Here is a 12699-nt window from a genome sequence, read left to right on the forward strand (position 1 = left end):
CACTCAACATAAAAAGGACCAAAAGAACAAATAACTAGACATAGACTAGAGCATCTAAAGAAGAGTGCTGGGGTACAAGGGAGTAGAGGAAGCCCTGTGGAGCACGATGAAAACTCAAGCTGGCAGCATAAAGAAGAGAACGAAGCATGCTGCTTCCGTCACCTCTTCTCCCCAGATGAGACTGGTTTAGAGCCAAAAAGTGCCTCTCTTTACAGGAAAAAGGTAAGGAGGGGATCCTGAACAGCCTTCGTTACCACCACAGACACCTGCAGTCTTTGCTGCTGGAGCGTCCCATAGTCCTCACAGACCTTGAGCCCTGTCTAGGGAGATGCCTCAAGTTCACATGGCCTCACTGTTTCAGAGAAGAATCCCATGTTGTGCCTTTCCCAACACCCATGACCAAGCTTCTAAGGCACAGCACCATCTTGAAACTGTAGCCACTGCTAGAGTGCAGCCTGCACTCCCCATCTGCTAGAGTAAGCACGGCATCTCTACCATCATTTCACCATGCTCACACAAATGGCTGCAATGCCACACCCTGGGCTACTCAGAGATTAGGTCCAGTAAAACAGTGGTGACCCCAGTACAAAAGCACACATGGTTCCCTGCCCTCAAGTAACAAGCAGTCCTGCATAGCAGGGAAGCAAAGTCCAAATCAGTGCACCTACAGCATACACCCTCTTGGTTTGGGAACCAGTCACCAGTCCAATGTTTGACCCCCAGGAATTCTACCCCATTATTGGGTACATACCCAAAGGAATATAAACTATTCTATTATAAAAATACATAAATGCATATGTTCATTGCAGCCCTATAGCAATGTAATGGAATCAACCTAAATGCCCATGAATGATAGACTAGATAAAGAAAATGTGGTACATATACACCATGGAATACTATGGAGCCATAAAAAGGAATGAGAGCATGTCCTTCGCAGGGACATGGGTGAAGATGGAAGCCATTATTCTCAGCAAACTAATGCAGGAACAGAAAATCAAACACCACATGTTCTCACTTATAAGTGGGAGCTGATTGATGAGAACACATGGACATGTGGGGAGGAACAACACACACTGGGCACCTGTTGTCAGGGAAGGAAGGAGAGTATCAAGAAGAATAGCTAATGCATGCAGGGCTTAATACCTGGGTGACAGGGCGATCTGCACAGTAAACCACCATGGCACACATTTGCCTGCTCACAAAGCGGTACATCCTTCACATGTACCCTGGAACTTAGAAGTTGAAAAAAGGGGCCGGGTGCGGTGGCTCAAGCCTGTAATCCCAGCACTTTGGGAGGCCGAGGCGGGTGGATCACGAGGTCAAGAGACTGAGACCATCCTGGTCAACATGGTGAAACCCCGTCTCTACCTCAAAACACAAAAAATTGGCTGGGCATGGTGGCGCGTGCCTGTAATCCCAGCTACTCAGGAGGCTGAGGCAGGAGAATTGCCTGAACCCAGGAGGCGGAGGATGCGGTGAGCCGAGATCGCTCCATTGCACTCCAGCCTGGGTAAGGAGAGCGAAACTCCGTCTCAATTAAAAAAAAAAAAAAAAAAAAAGACCCTACTATGTGCTGCCTATGTGAAACACACTTTGCCTATAAGGATGCACAAAGACTGAAAATGAAGTGATAGAAAAAGATATTCCATACAAATGGAAACCAAAAACATCTGAAGTAGCCATACATCTATGAGATAAGACAGACTAAGTCAAAAACTGGAAAAAAAAAAAAAAAGACTCATTTCAGCTGAAAGATCTATTCCCAGAAGGATATAACAATTGTAAATATATATAAACCCAACACTGGGGCACCCAAATATATAAAACAAACATTATTAGTTTTAACAATTGTATATATGTACATAAACTCAGCACTGGAGCACCCAAGTATATAAAGCAAACATTATTAGATTTAAAGGTAGAGATAGACCACAATATGTAATAGTAGCAACCAGGCACAGGGGCATACGCCTGTAATTGCAGCACACTGGGAGGACAAGATGGGTGGATCACCCGAGGTCAGGAATTCGAGATGAACCTGGCCAACATGGCAAAACCCTGTCTCTACTAAAAATACGAAAAGTAGCTCGGCCTGGTGGCATATGTATATAATCCCAGCTACTCAGGAGGCTGAGGCAGGAGAATTACTTGAACCTGGGAGTCAGAGGTTACGGTGAGCCAAGATCATGCCACTGCACTGCAGCCTGGGTGACAGAGTGAGATTCCATCTCTAAAATTATCATAGTAATAATATGTAATAGTAGGGACTTCAACACTACATTCTGAGCAGCAGAAGGATAGACAGAAAATCAACAAAGAAACGTCAGATTTAAACTGCACTCTAGACCAAGTTGACCTAACAGACATTTCAGATCTGTTTACCTAACATTTTATGTAAATGTATGGAACATTTTATCCAATAGCTGCAAGGTACACATTTTTCTCAATTGCACTTGAAACATTCTGCAGGATAGATCATAGGTTAGGTCATAAAATAGGTCTTAACACATTTAAGAGAATAGAGATCATGTCAAGTATCTTTTCTGACCATGATGGTATAAAACTAGAAATCAATGACAGGAGAAATTTGAAATACTTTACACATACATGGAAATTAAATGGCATGCTCCTGAAGAACCAGTGGGTCCATGAAAAAATTAAAATAAAAATTTAAACATTTGTCAAGACAAATGAAAATGGAAACAACATTCGAAAACATGTAGAACACAGCAAAAGTAATACTAAGAGGAACTTTATGACAATAAATGCCTACATCAAAAAAGAGAAAGAGTAATCTAACAATGCACCCCAAGAAAATGGAAAACCAAGAGCAAACCAAACCCAAAATTAGAAGAAAATGCAAAATAAAAATAAGGGCAGAAATAAGTGAAATTAAGACAAAAAAATACAAAAGATCAACAAACTGAATAGTTGAATTTTTGAAAAGATAAAATCAGCAAACCTTTAGTTACACTAATAAATAAATAAAATCAGAAACGAAAAAAAACAACTAATGACAACACAGAAATACAAAATCACTAGAGACTGTTAAGAACAACTATGCACCAACAAGTTGGTAACCCTAAAAGAAATAAATACATTCCCGGACACATACAACCTACTGAAATTAAACAATAGAGAAATAGAAACCCTCAACAGACCAGCAATGGGTAATAGGATCAAAATAGTAATAAATGTCCTCCATTACAGAAAATCCCTAGACTGACAGATTCACCAATGTGTTCTACTAAACATTTAAAGAACTACTACCAATTCAACTCAAAGTTTCCCAATAAATTGAAGGGAAGGGAATATTTTGACACTCATTCTATGAGTACAGCATTACTCTGATAACAAAACCAGACAAGGACACACACACACACACACACACACACAGACATACACACGAAAATCACAGGGCAATATCCCTGATAAGCATAGATGCAAACATCCTCAACAAGATACCAGCAAAGGGAAGAAAGCAACATATTAAAAGAAGTGTATACTATAGCCAAGTGGAATTCATTCGGGGAAACAAGGACATTTCAACATATGTAAGTCGATCAATGTGATACATCACATCACCAGAATCAAGGACAAAAACCTTGATTCTTGAACTTTGGGAGGCTAAGATGGGCAATGGTTTGAGCTCAGGAGTTTGAGACCAGCCTGATCAACATGGTGAAGCCCTGTCTTTTCTAAAAATACAAAAATAAGCTGGGCATGGTGGTGTGCGCCTGTAATCCCAGGTACTCAGGAGACAAGAATCGCTTGAGAACTCAGAAAGTGAAGGTTGCAGTGAGCTGAGATCACACCACTGCACTCTAGGCTGGGCAACAGAGCAAGACATGACAAAAAAAGGAAGGAAAGAAGAAACGGAGGCAGGGACGAGGAGGGAAGGAGGGAGAAAGGAAGGAAGGAATGGAGGGAGGGAGGGAGGGAGGGAGGGAGGGAGGGAGGGAGGGAGGGAGGGAGGGAGGGAAAAAAAAGAGTCTGATATGGTGGCTCACATCTGTAATCCCAGCACTTTGGGAGGCTGAGGCAGGCAGATCACAAGGTCAGGAGTTTGATACTGGCCTGGTCAATATGGTGAAACCCCATCTCTACCAAAGATACAACAAATTACACAGGTATGGTGGCATACACCTGTAATCCCAGCTACTCGGGAGGCTGAGCCAGGTGAATTGCCTGAACCCAGGAAGCAGAGGTTTCACCGAGCCAAGATCACGCCACTGTACTGCAGCCTGGGTGACAGGGCAGGACTCTGTCTCAAAGGAAAAAGAAAAGAAAAAAAGGGAAAAAGAGGAAGAAAGGAAGGAAGGAAGGAAGGAAGGAAGGAAGGAAGGAAGGAAGGAAGGAAGGAAGGAAGGAAGGAAGGAAGGACAGAGAGAAAGAACAAAAGAAAGGAAGAAAGAGAAGAGAAGAGAAATTGAAGAGCAGACAAAACAGTGGAAGTATAGCTTATGTTCGAGAATTTGAAGAAATTACGTAATTAAAATGTTCATACTACCCAAACTGATCTACAGATTCATCATAATCGCTATGAAAATATCAATGACATTCTTCACAGAAATAAAAAGAACCATTCTAAAACTTATATAAAACCACAAAAGACCCTAAAGCAAGGATGAGCAAAAAGAATGGAGCTGGAGGCATCACACTACCTGACTTCATACTACAAAGTTATAGTAAGCAAAACAGCGTGATAGTGGCATAAAAACAGACACATACGCCAATGAAACAGAAGGAAGAACCCAAAAATAAATCCATGAATTTACAGCCAATACGTTTTTTACAGAGCTGCCAAGAAGATACATTGCGTAAAGAATAACCTCTCTAATAAATGGTGCTGGGTAAGCTGGATATCCATATACAAAAAAGGAACCTAGACCTCTTTTCTCACCACATACAAAAATAAACCAAAAATGAATTAAATACTTAAATATAAGGCTGTAAACTATAATATGAAACTACTGGAAGAAAGCATTGGGGAAACGCTACAAGACATTAGTCTGGGCAAAGGGTTTTTGGGGTAGGACCTCAAAAGCATAGAATTCAGAAGCAAAGGCCGGGCGCGGTGGCTCAAGCCTGTAATCCCAGCAGTTTGGGAGGCTGAGGCGGGTGGATCACAAGGTCATGAGATCGAGACCATCCTGGTCAACATGGTGAAATCCCGTCTCTACTAAAGATACAAAAAATTAGCTGGGCATGGTGGCACGTGCCTGTAATCTCAGCTACTTGGGAGGCTGATGCAGGAGAATTGCCTGAACCCAGGAGGCGGAGGTTGTGGTGAGCCGAGATCATGCCATTGCACTCCAGCCTGGGTAACAAGAGTGAAACTCCATCTCAAAAAAAAAAAAAAGAAGTCAGAAGCAAAAATAGATGAACAGGATCATACCAAGCTAAAAAGTTTCTGTACAGCAAAGGAAACAATCAACAAAGTGAGGAGGCAATCTACAAAATGGGATAAAATATTTGCAGGAGGAAACTACCTGAGAGAGAATCAATAACCAGAATATGTAAGGAACTCAAAAACTCAATAGCAAAAAAACAAATCATCTGATTTTTGAATGGGCAAAAGACTGAAACCAACACTTCTCAAAAGAACATACAAACGGCCAACAGGTATAAGAAAAATGCTCATCATCACTAATCATGAGATAAATGCAAATCAAACCAAAATGAGGTGTCATCTCACTGCAGGATAAAGCGGCTATTATCAAAACGACAAAAGATAACAAGTGTTGGGAAGGAAATGGACAAAAGGGAACCCTTATAAACTACTGGGAGAAATATAAATTAGTGTAGTCATTCTAGAAAACAGTATGGAGTTTCTCAAAAATTAAAAATATAAATACTGTATGATCCCACAGTCCCACTACTTGGTATCTATCTAGAGGAAAGGAAATCCATGTCTCAGAGACAGATCTCCACTCCCACGTCTACTGCAGCACTATTCCCAATCACAAAGATATGCAATCAACCTAAGTGTCCAACAATAGGTGAATGGATGGAAAAAATGTAATATATACACACAATGGAATACTATCCAGCTATTAAAAAGAATTAAATCCTTACATTAAGTGAAAAAAGCCAGGCACAGAAAGACAAATACCTCATATCTCACTCACAGGTGGAATCCCAAAAAGCCTACTTCATAAAGGGGAGGGCAGAGCAACGGTCATCAGAGACCTGGGAAAGCAGGAGGGAGGCGGGACTAGGAGAGGTCGGTCAATGGGTACAAAGTTACAGTAAGGAGGAGTAAATGCTGGTTTCTATTCCACAGTAGGATGACTATAGTTAACAATAGTATATATTTCAAAATAGCTAGAAGAGGCAATTTTGAATATTCTCAGTGAGATGGGGTGGCTGTGTCCCCAACAAAGTCTCAACTTGAATTGTATCTTCCAAACTTCCCACATGTGGGAGGGACCCAAGGGGAGGTAACTGAATCATGGCGGCCGGTCTTTCTCGTGCTATTCTCATGATAGTGAAAAAGCGTCAAGAGATCTGATGGGTTTATCAGGGGTTTCTGCTCTGGCTTCTTCGTCCTTTTCTCTTGCTGCCGCCATGTGGGAAGAGCCTTTCACCTTCCACCGTGATTCTGAGGCCACCCCAGCCATGTGGACCTGCAAGTCCAAGTAAACCTCTTTCCTTGTTAAATTGCCCCATCTCAGTTATGTCTTTATCAGCAGCGTGAAAACTGGACTAATACACTCACCACAAAGAAATAATAAATGTACTAAACACTGGGGTCTATTGGGGGGGAAAGGGGAGGGCCAGCAGGAGAGAGAGCTGGGGAGGGATAGCCTGGGGAGAAATGCCAAATGTGGGTGAAGGGGAGAAAGGAAGCAAAGCACACTGCCATGAGTGAACCTATGCAACTGTCTTGCATGTTCTGCACATGTACCCCAAAACCTAAAATGCAATAAAAAATTTTAAAAAAAAGAAATAATAAACGTTTGAGGTGATAGATATGCTAATTACCTTGATTTGATCATTACACAATGTATGCTTGTATTGAAACATAACATTGTACTTCATAAATATGTGTGATGACGTCAATTAAAATTTTAAAAAGGGAAATATGCATGAGATGAAAAGCTATCACTTTAAACCTGGTGGAGCCAATGGATAGAAAAGAATCTGACGACAGTGGACCCTTGACATACCACTGTGCTGATCACCCAATGTTGAGAACCTCCTGTCTCTGACTTCTGGTTCGTTAGTCAACTAATGCCTTGTGATTTAAACCAGTGGTGCAGAAAGTGAGACACCCAGACCAGCATCAGCACAGCCATGGAACTTGTCAGAAATGTACATCCCTGAGCACCACCCTAGACTGAATGAAAGATCCTGGGGGTGAGGCCCAGCAACCCGTTCTTTAGCAAGTCCTCCAGGTGATGCTGATGCAAGCTAGACTTTGAGAACCACTCATTTAAGCCACCGGTAGTTGTGTTTTGGTTATTTTTGACTGAAAGTGTTCCTGATTAACATGAGCAATTGTGTCGAATCTCAGTAAGTGTTGCTTCTCTATTATTTATTGCACAGGATTTTTCTTCTAACAATCCCTGTTGTTTTGTGGATGACAGTGGTGGGCCAGCCAAAGCGTCTGCTGCCATGGCACCAGCTACAGTGGGGCGCGGGCCCGGGCCCAGGCCACAGATTCTCAGGTGCGGATGCTGAGGCAAACGGTGTCTGGAGCTTGCCACTTGGGAGCTGCTGCAGAGGGCCCAGGCAGGGCCAAGCCACCCTCCAGCAGGGGAATGGCACAGGCAGGCATAGAGGGGTCCCAAGGTGGAGCTGGACCTGGGGCAGTGCTGCCCTTGTGCATGGAGCTCAGGGGCTGGGCCCAGAACCACAGAGGTGGCCACGCTGCAGGGGCCTGGGACGGGAAGCAAGAGTGGCACCCATTTCCCAGACCAGGCCAGCGATGCAGCTGCCAAGCCCACCCTGCCCACAGTGCCAGGATCCTGTGCCTCAGCTGGAGGCCCAGGATCCACCCCACGTCAGTGTGACTGCAGAGCCTGGCACATCCACGGCCAGGCTCGGGCCCACAATCCACTCCTGGAGGCTACCGCTTGGTAGGGTTGTGAGCTGGATGAGGGGGGCCCCGAGCCACTCCTGAGCACAGGGGTGCAAGGGGAACTTGTGGCAATGTCACCACTGCCCCAGTCACCAGCCTGGCCCAGCAAGGGTCTGGAGCCGTGCCCCAGGCTGCAAGCAGGCAAACAGGGCAGCAGAAGTGGCTTCGGGAGCAGCAGTGGCTGCAGTGGGTCCCCTGTGCCCATGTCCCCAAAGCAACTGACTATGCTACCCCCACCCTCACGCGGCCCAGCAGGACCCACTCCCACGCCCAGAGCCTCCTCCGCAGGCTCAACTTGTTCCCCGTCGTGTCCCTGGAGCCCACAAGCACCAGGCAAAAGGCACATCCAGGACTCTCAGGACTGGCCCCAGAAGCCTCAAGTTCTTTTGTGCAGGGTTGGCAGGGACCCCCATGCCACCCACACCTCAACTGCTGCCACTGAGGGGAGATGCAGAGAAAGGGCATGGCCAGGGCTGTACACTCTGCAGAGCCAGGGACAGGCAGGACCGTTACTCCACCTTCCCCCTCTCCCTGCCAGTTGCAGGGCTGGAGCTCCCCAGGAGCAGCTGCAGCCACCAGGTCATGGCTGTGGGCCTAGGCTTCCCAGTCCTCTTGGGGCAGTAGGGCCCCCTCCATGACCACAGGCTCAGGGGTGTCTGCTCCCACTGCCTGGTCTCTCCCCACTCCAAGATCTTGAAGCATCTGCTCAGATCTTGAAGCAGGGTTGGGGCCAGGCCCGGGCACTGTTGCAGCCCAGCTGGATGTGTGCAGCCTCAGGGAAGTGCTGACATGGTGTTCCCTGCTGCCTCAGACCCTCCAGACTTTGGGCACCAATGAGTGCTGGAAGGATACCAAGATGGTGATGGGGGCAGCTCAGCACTGGCCTGCAGCCCCTTGGCTCCAGCAGCCTGGGCACCCTGGGCACCCTGGGCAGCAGGATACAGACAGGCTCTTGGATGGGAAGGGGTGGTTTCCCAGTGAGGCCCCACCTTCAGGCCCAATAGGTTTCTCTTTCTAAGATATCGATGATTACGTAATCCCATTTATCATTCTAAAGGCCTTGGTTTGTTTATTGTTTGTTTTTTTCCACAGGAAAAATATACAGCGGCAAAGCAGCCAGGAAATGCTAAAAAGAGATGCAGTGATGTAAAGAGAAGCCCAATGGCATTTTCTTGGGAGGCCAACCCTCGCAAAGTATCGCCTTTGGCATTTGCTGACTCTTACATTATTTAATCTTGGTCACAAGTACACAAACAAAGAAAAACATTGTCATAAGTCTGCAACTTACACTTGTAACTGGAATATATTGAGACACTGTCTTATCTCACACCCCTTTTGTATTTAAATATTAAAAACGACTGAAAGGATTTCTTCTTTTTTGTTTTTGAGATGGACTCTCACTCTGTCACCCAGGCTGGAGTGTGCAGTGGCATGATCTTGGCTCACTGCCACCTCCACCTCCTGGGTTGAAGTGATCTTCCCACCTCAGCCTCCCAAGTAGCTGAGATTACAGGAACCCACCATCATGCTCTGCTAATTTTTGTATTCTTAGTAGAGATAGGGTTTCACCATGCTGGCCAGGCTGCTCTCGAACTCCTGACCTCAAGTGATCTGCCCGCCTTGGCCTCCCAAAGTGCTGGGATTACAGGTGTGAGCCACCGCACATGGCCAGGATTTCTTCTTAAAGGGTATTTATTATTCCTTTCAGAAATTTTTTTTTTCTTTATTTGAAAAGGACAGGGGAGAGAACTGATAAAGATTAAAATGTTCAGGTAAAATTAAAATTAACCAATCCCCAATCACTTTTACAGAAAATGTGAGGAGCCTGAGATTTTTTCCATTCATCATGATTATTTAACTTATCCACATGAACAATGCACAGTATCCTTCATCATCTCACAGATCAAAGGCAGACCAAAAGTACATGTGTCCCAAAGAACCAACAACAAACATTATTTTTCACGGAAATCATACTTACAAGGCTGAGCAAACTGGCTGCCCAAATTAAAATTCCCAGACCTGCAACCCACACTGCAATAAACCTGGAGTCTTTTTTTTTTTTTTTTTTTTTTTGAGATGGAGTCTCCCTCTCTCACCGAAGCTGGAGTGCATTGGCACAATCTTGGCTCACTGCAACCTCAAAACACATATTCAAAAGATAACTTCAGCAGCTTCATACCTAGTAGGGTACAACTAACACCTGTTGACCCATTACTCTAGTTCTTTTCCTTTAGGAAAAAGATGGAGAAACATGGATTAAAGTCTCAACGTCTCTATGTGAGTAAAGTACCCACTGTACCTCGTTTTCCTTTGTTCTCTTTTTTCACGGGTCAGGGTATGCACAAACACTCCTGTAAACTGACTCCTAGCCTCTCTCCGCACTCCCCAGCAGTCTCTAGTGGAAATCATGGCTGGACAACCTGAAGACTCATGATGAAATCTGACTAAGCTCTTTAGCATCATCACATTCAAGGCATAGAACAAAACTATGTAATTCCAACAAATGTTGTCATCTCAATTTACAAAAGAGAAAAATAGGGGTTCAAAATACAAAAAGGTGAGCCCCAAATACATTAGACACTTGTGGTAAATTAGGCTATTTTTCAGAAATACTCACCCCATTCCTTTAGTCTACTCTATTTCCCCACCCTTGGCTTTGGGTGGGCCAGGTGACCTTCCTTGGTCAAGGTAGAAGTGAGGTGCTGCTAACTTCAAGCTTTAAAAGGTCATGTATGTTTCTCACACATGTGTGCCATGGCTCACACCTATAATCCCAGCACTTTTGGAGACAGCGGCGGGTGGATCACGAGGTCAAGACATCAAGACCATCCCAGACAACATGGTGAAACCCCGTCTCCACTAAAATTACAAAAAAAAAAAAATTAGCTGGGCATGGTGGCACACGCCTGTAGTCTCAGCTGTTCAGGAAGCTAAGGCAGGAGAATTGCTTGAACCTGGGGGGCGGAGGTTGCAGTGAGTCGAGATCGTGCCACTACACTCCAGCCTGGCAACAGAGTGAGGCTCCGTCTCAAAAAAAAAAAAAAAAAAAAAAAATGTCATGTACGTTTCCACTTGATCTTGTCTTTCTGCCACGCCAAGGGGAAGAATATGTCTAGGTCAGCACACCCAATAAAGCAGGAGGACAAGAGATGCATATTACACAACAACCCTAGTGGGACCCCGTATGCATAGCCAACCCTGAACGAACCCACAGACATGTTAGCAAACCCAACTGAGATCAGCAGAGCTGACTGAGGCCAGCTGGCTTCAGTCAGGCAACATAAATATGCAAGCCAAATAAGCGTTTCTGTCATTGCGATTTCCAAGTTTGTTGTCTTGCAGCATGAGCTAGCTTATAAATATTTCTTAGATGAATGACTGGATAAGTGAATAAATGGGGGCCTCCAGTCAGATGGTAAGTAACTCACATGGGGAAGGTTTTCTGAATCCTTGTCTTTTGTTTGTTCTACTCCTCTTGTTTTCTCTTTAGCTAGAAAAGAATGCTATAAAAGAATTTAAAAGTTAGGGGAAAAAGGCATGATGTAGCCTAGGCAACACAGTGAGACCCCCTCTCTACAAATTTTTTTTTAATTGGCCAGGTGTGGTGGCATGCACCTGTGGTCCTAGTGACCCAGGAGGCTGAGGTAGGGGGACGGCTTGAGCCCAGGAGGTAGAGGCTGCATCGAGCCATGATTGTGCCACTACACTCCAGCCTGGGCAACAGAGCCAGACCCTCTCTAAAAAAAAAAAAAAAAAAAAATTTAAAGATGGTGGACAAAAAGGAAATTGAACTAATTACATGGGAAAAAGAATTTAAAATGAAATAATTATGCTCACCAGGCTCCAATATGCAAACGATGCCTGAAGAGCATCAGTTGTTTTTCAATCCCTAAAACAAAATGAATTTCATCTGAAAGGGAAAGGCTTGGGTTAGATCTGAAAGAGAACCTGCAAATTTTAGGAGTTATTGAGATTGAAATCATGCCACCAAAGGCATTAGAGGAGTCTGTAATATTTCTACAGATGTTCCAAAATAATGTATATGCTCATCTTTGGAGAAAGTTTTAGGCTGATGTCTTCCAAAAGTAGGTATGCAGGCAGAGGCTAGGCTAGCTCTCCAGCTGCTAGAAAAACACAGATTTCTAGACTCAACCACCCCAAGATTCAAACTAAATAGGTAGGGGGAACTCCCAGGAATTCATGTTTTTAAAAGGTCCTGAGAGATTCTGATATACAGCCGGATTTGGGACCCTCTAGTTTAAGGGGCGAGTGCTGAGGAACCTGATCCTTGACCTTAGCAGCATTTTCCTATGGTTTCTTATTTCCCTGAAGGTACTGAGTTAAGACCGGAGTCTATCAAGCAGCCTGCTGGTGCATAGAAGGAAGATGTGGGAGGGAAAGGCAGTGAGACCATTCCATTCAAATGTGTTTTATAAATTTGAAATGTAAATTTAGTTATGATTTCCACAGGTTTCTCGTTAATTTTTCAGTTGGTCTTTTGTATGTTTGTTTGTTTCTTTGAGACGGAGTCTCCCTCTGTCAGCCAGGCTGGAGTGTAGTTACACGATCTCAGCTCACTGCAACCTCCACCTCCTGGGTTCAAGTGACTCTCC

The sequence above is a fragment of the Callithrix jacchus genome, chromosome 21 (assembly GCF_049354715.1).
Source record: "Callithrix jacchus isolate 240 chromosome 21, calJac240_pri, whole genome shotgun sequence".
Taxonomy (NCBI): Eukaryota; Metazoa; Chordata; class Mammalia; order Primates; family Cebidae; genus Callithrix; species Callithrix jacchus.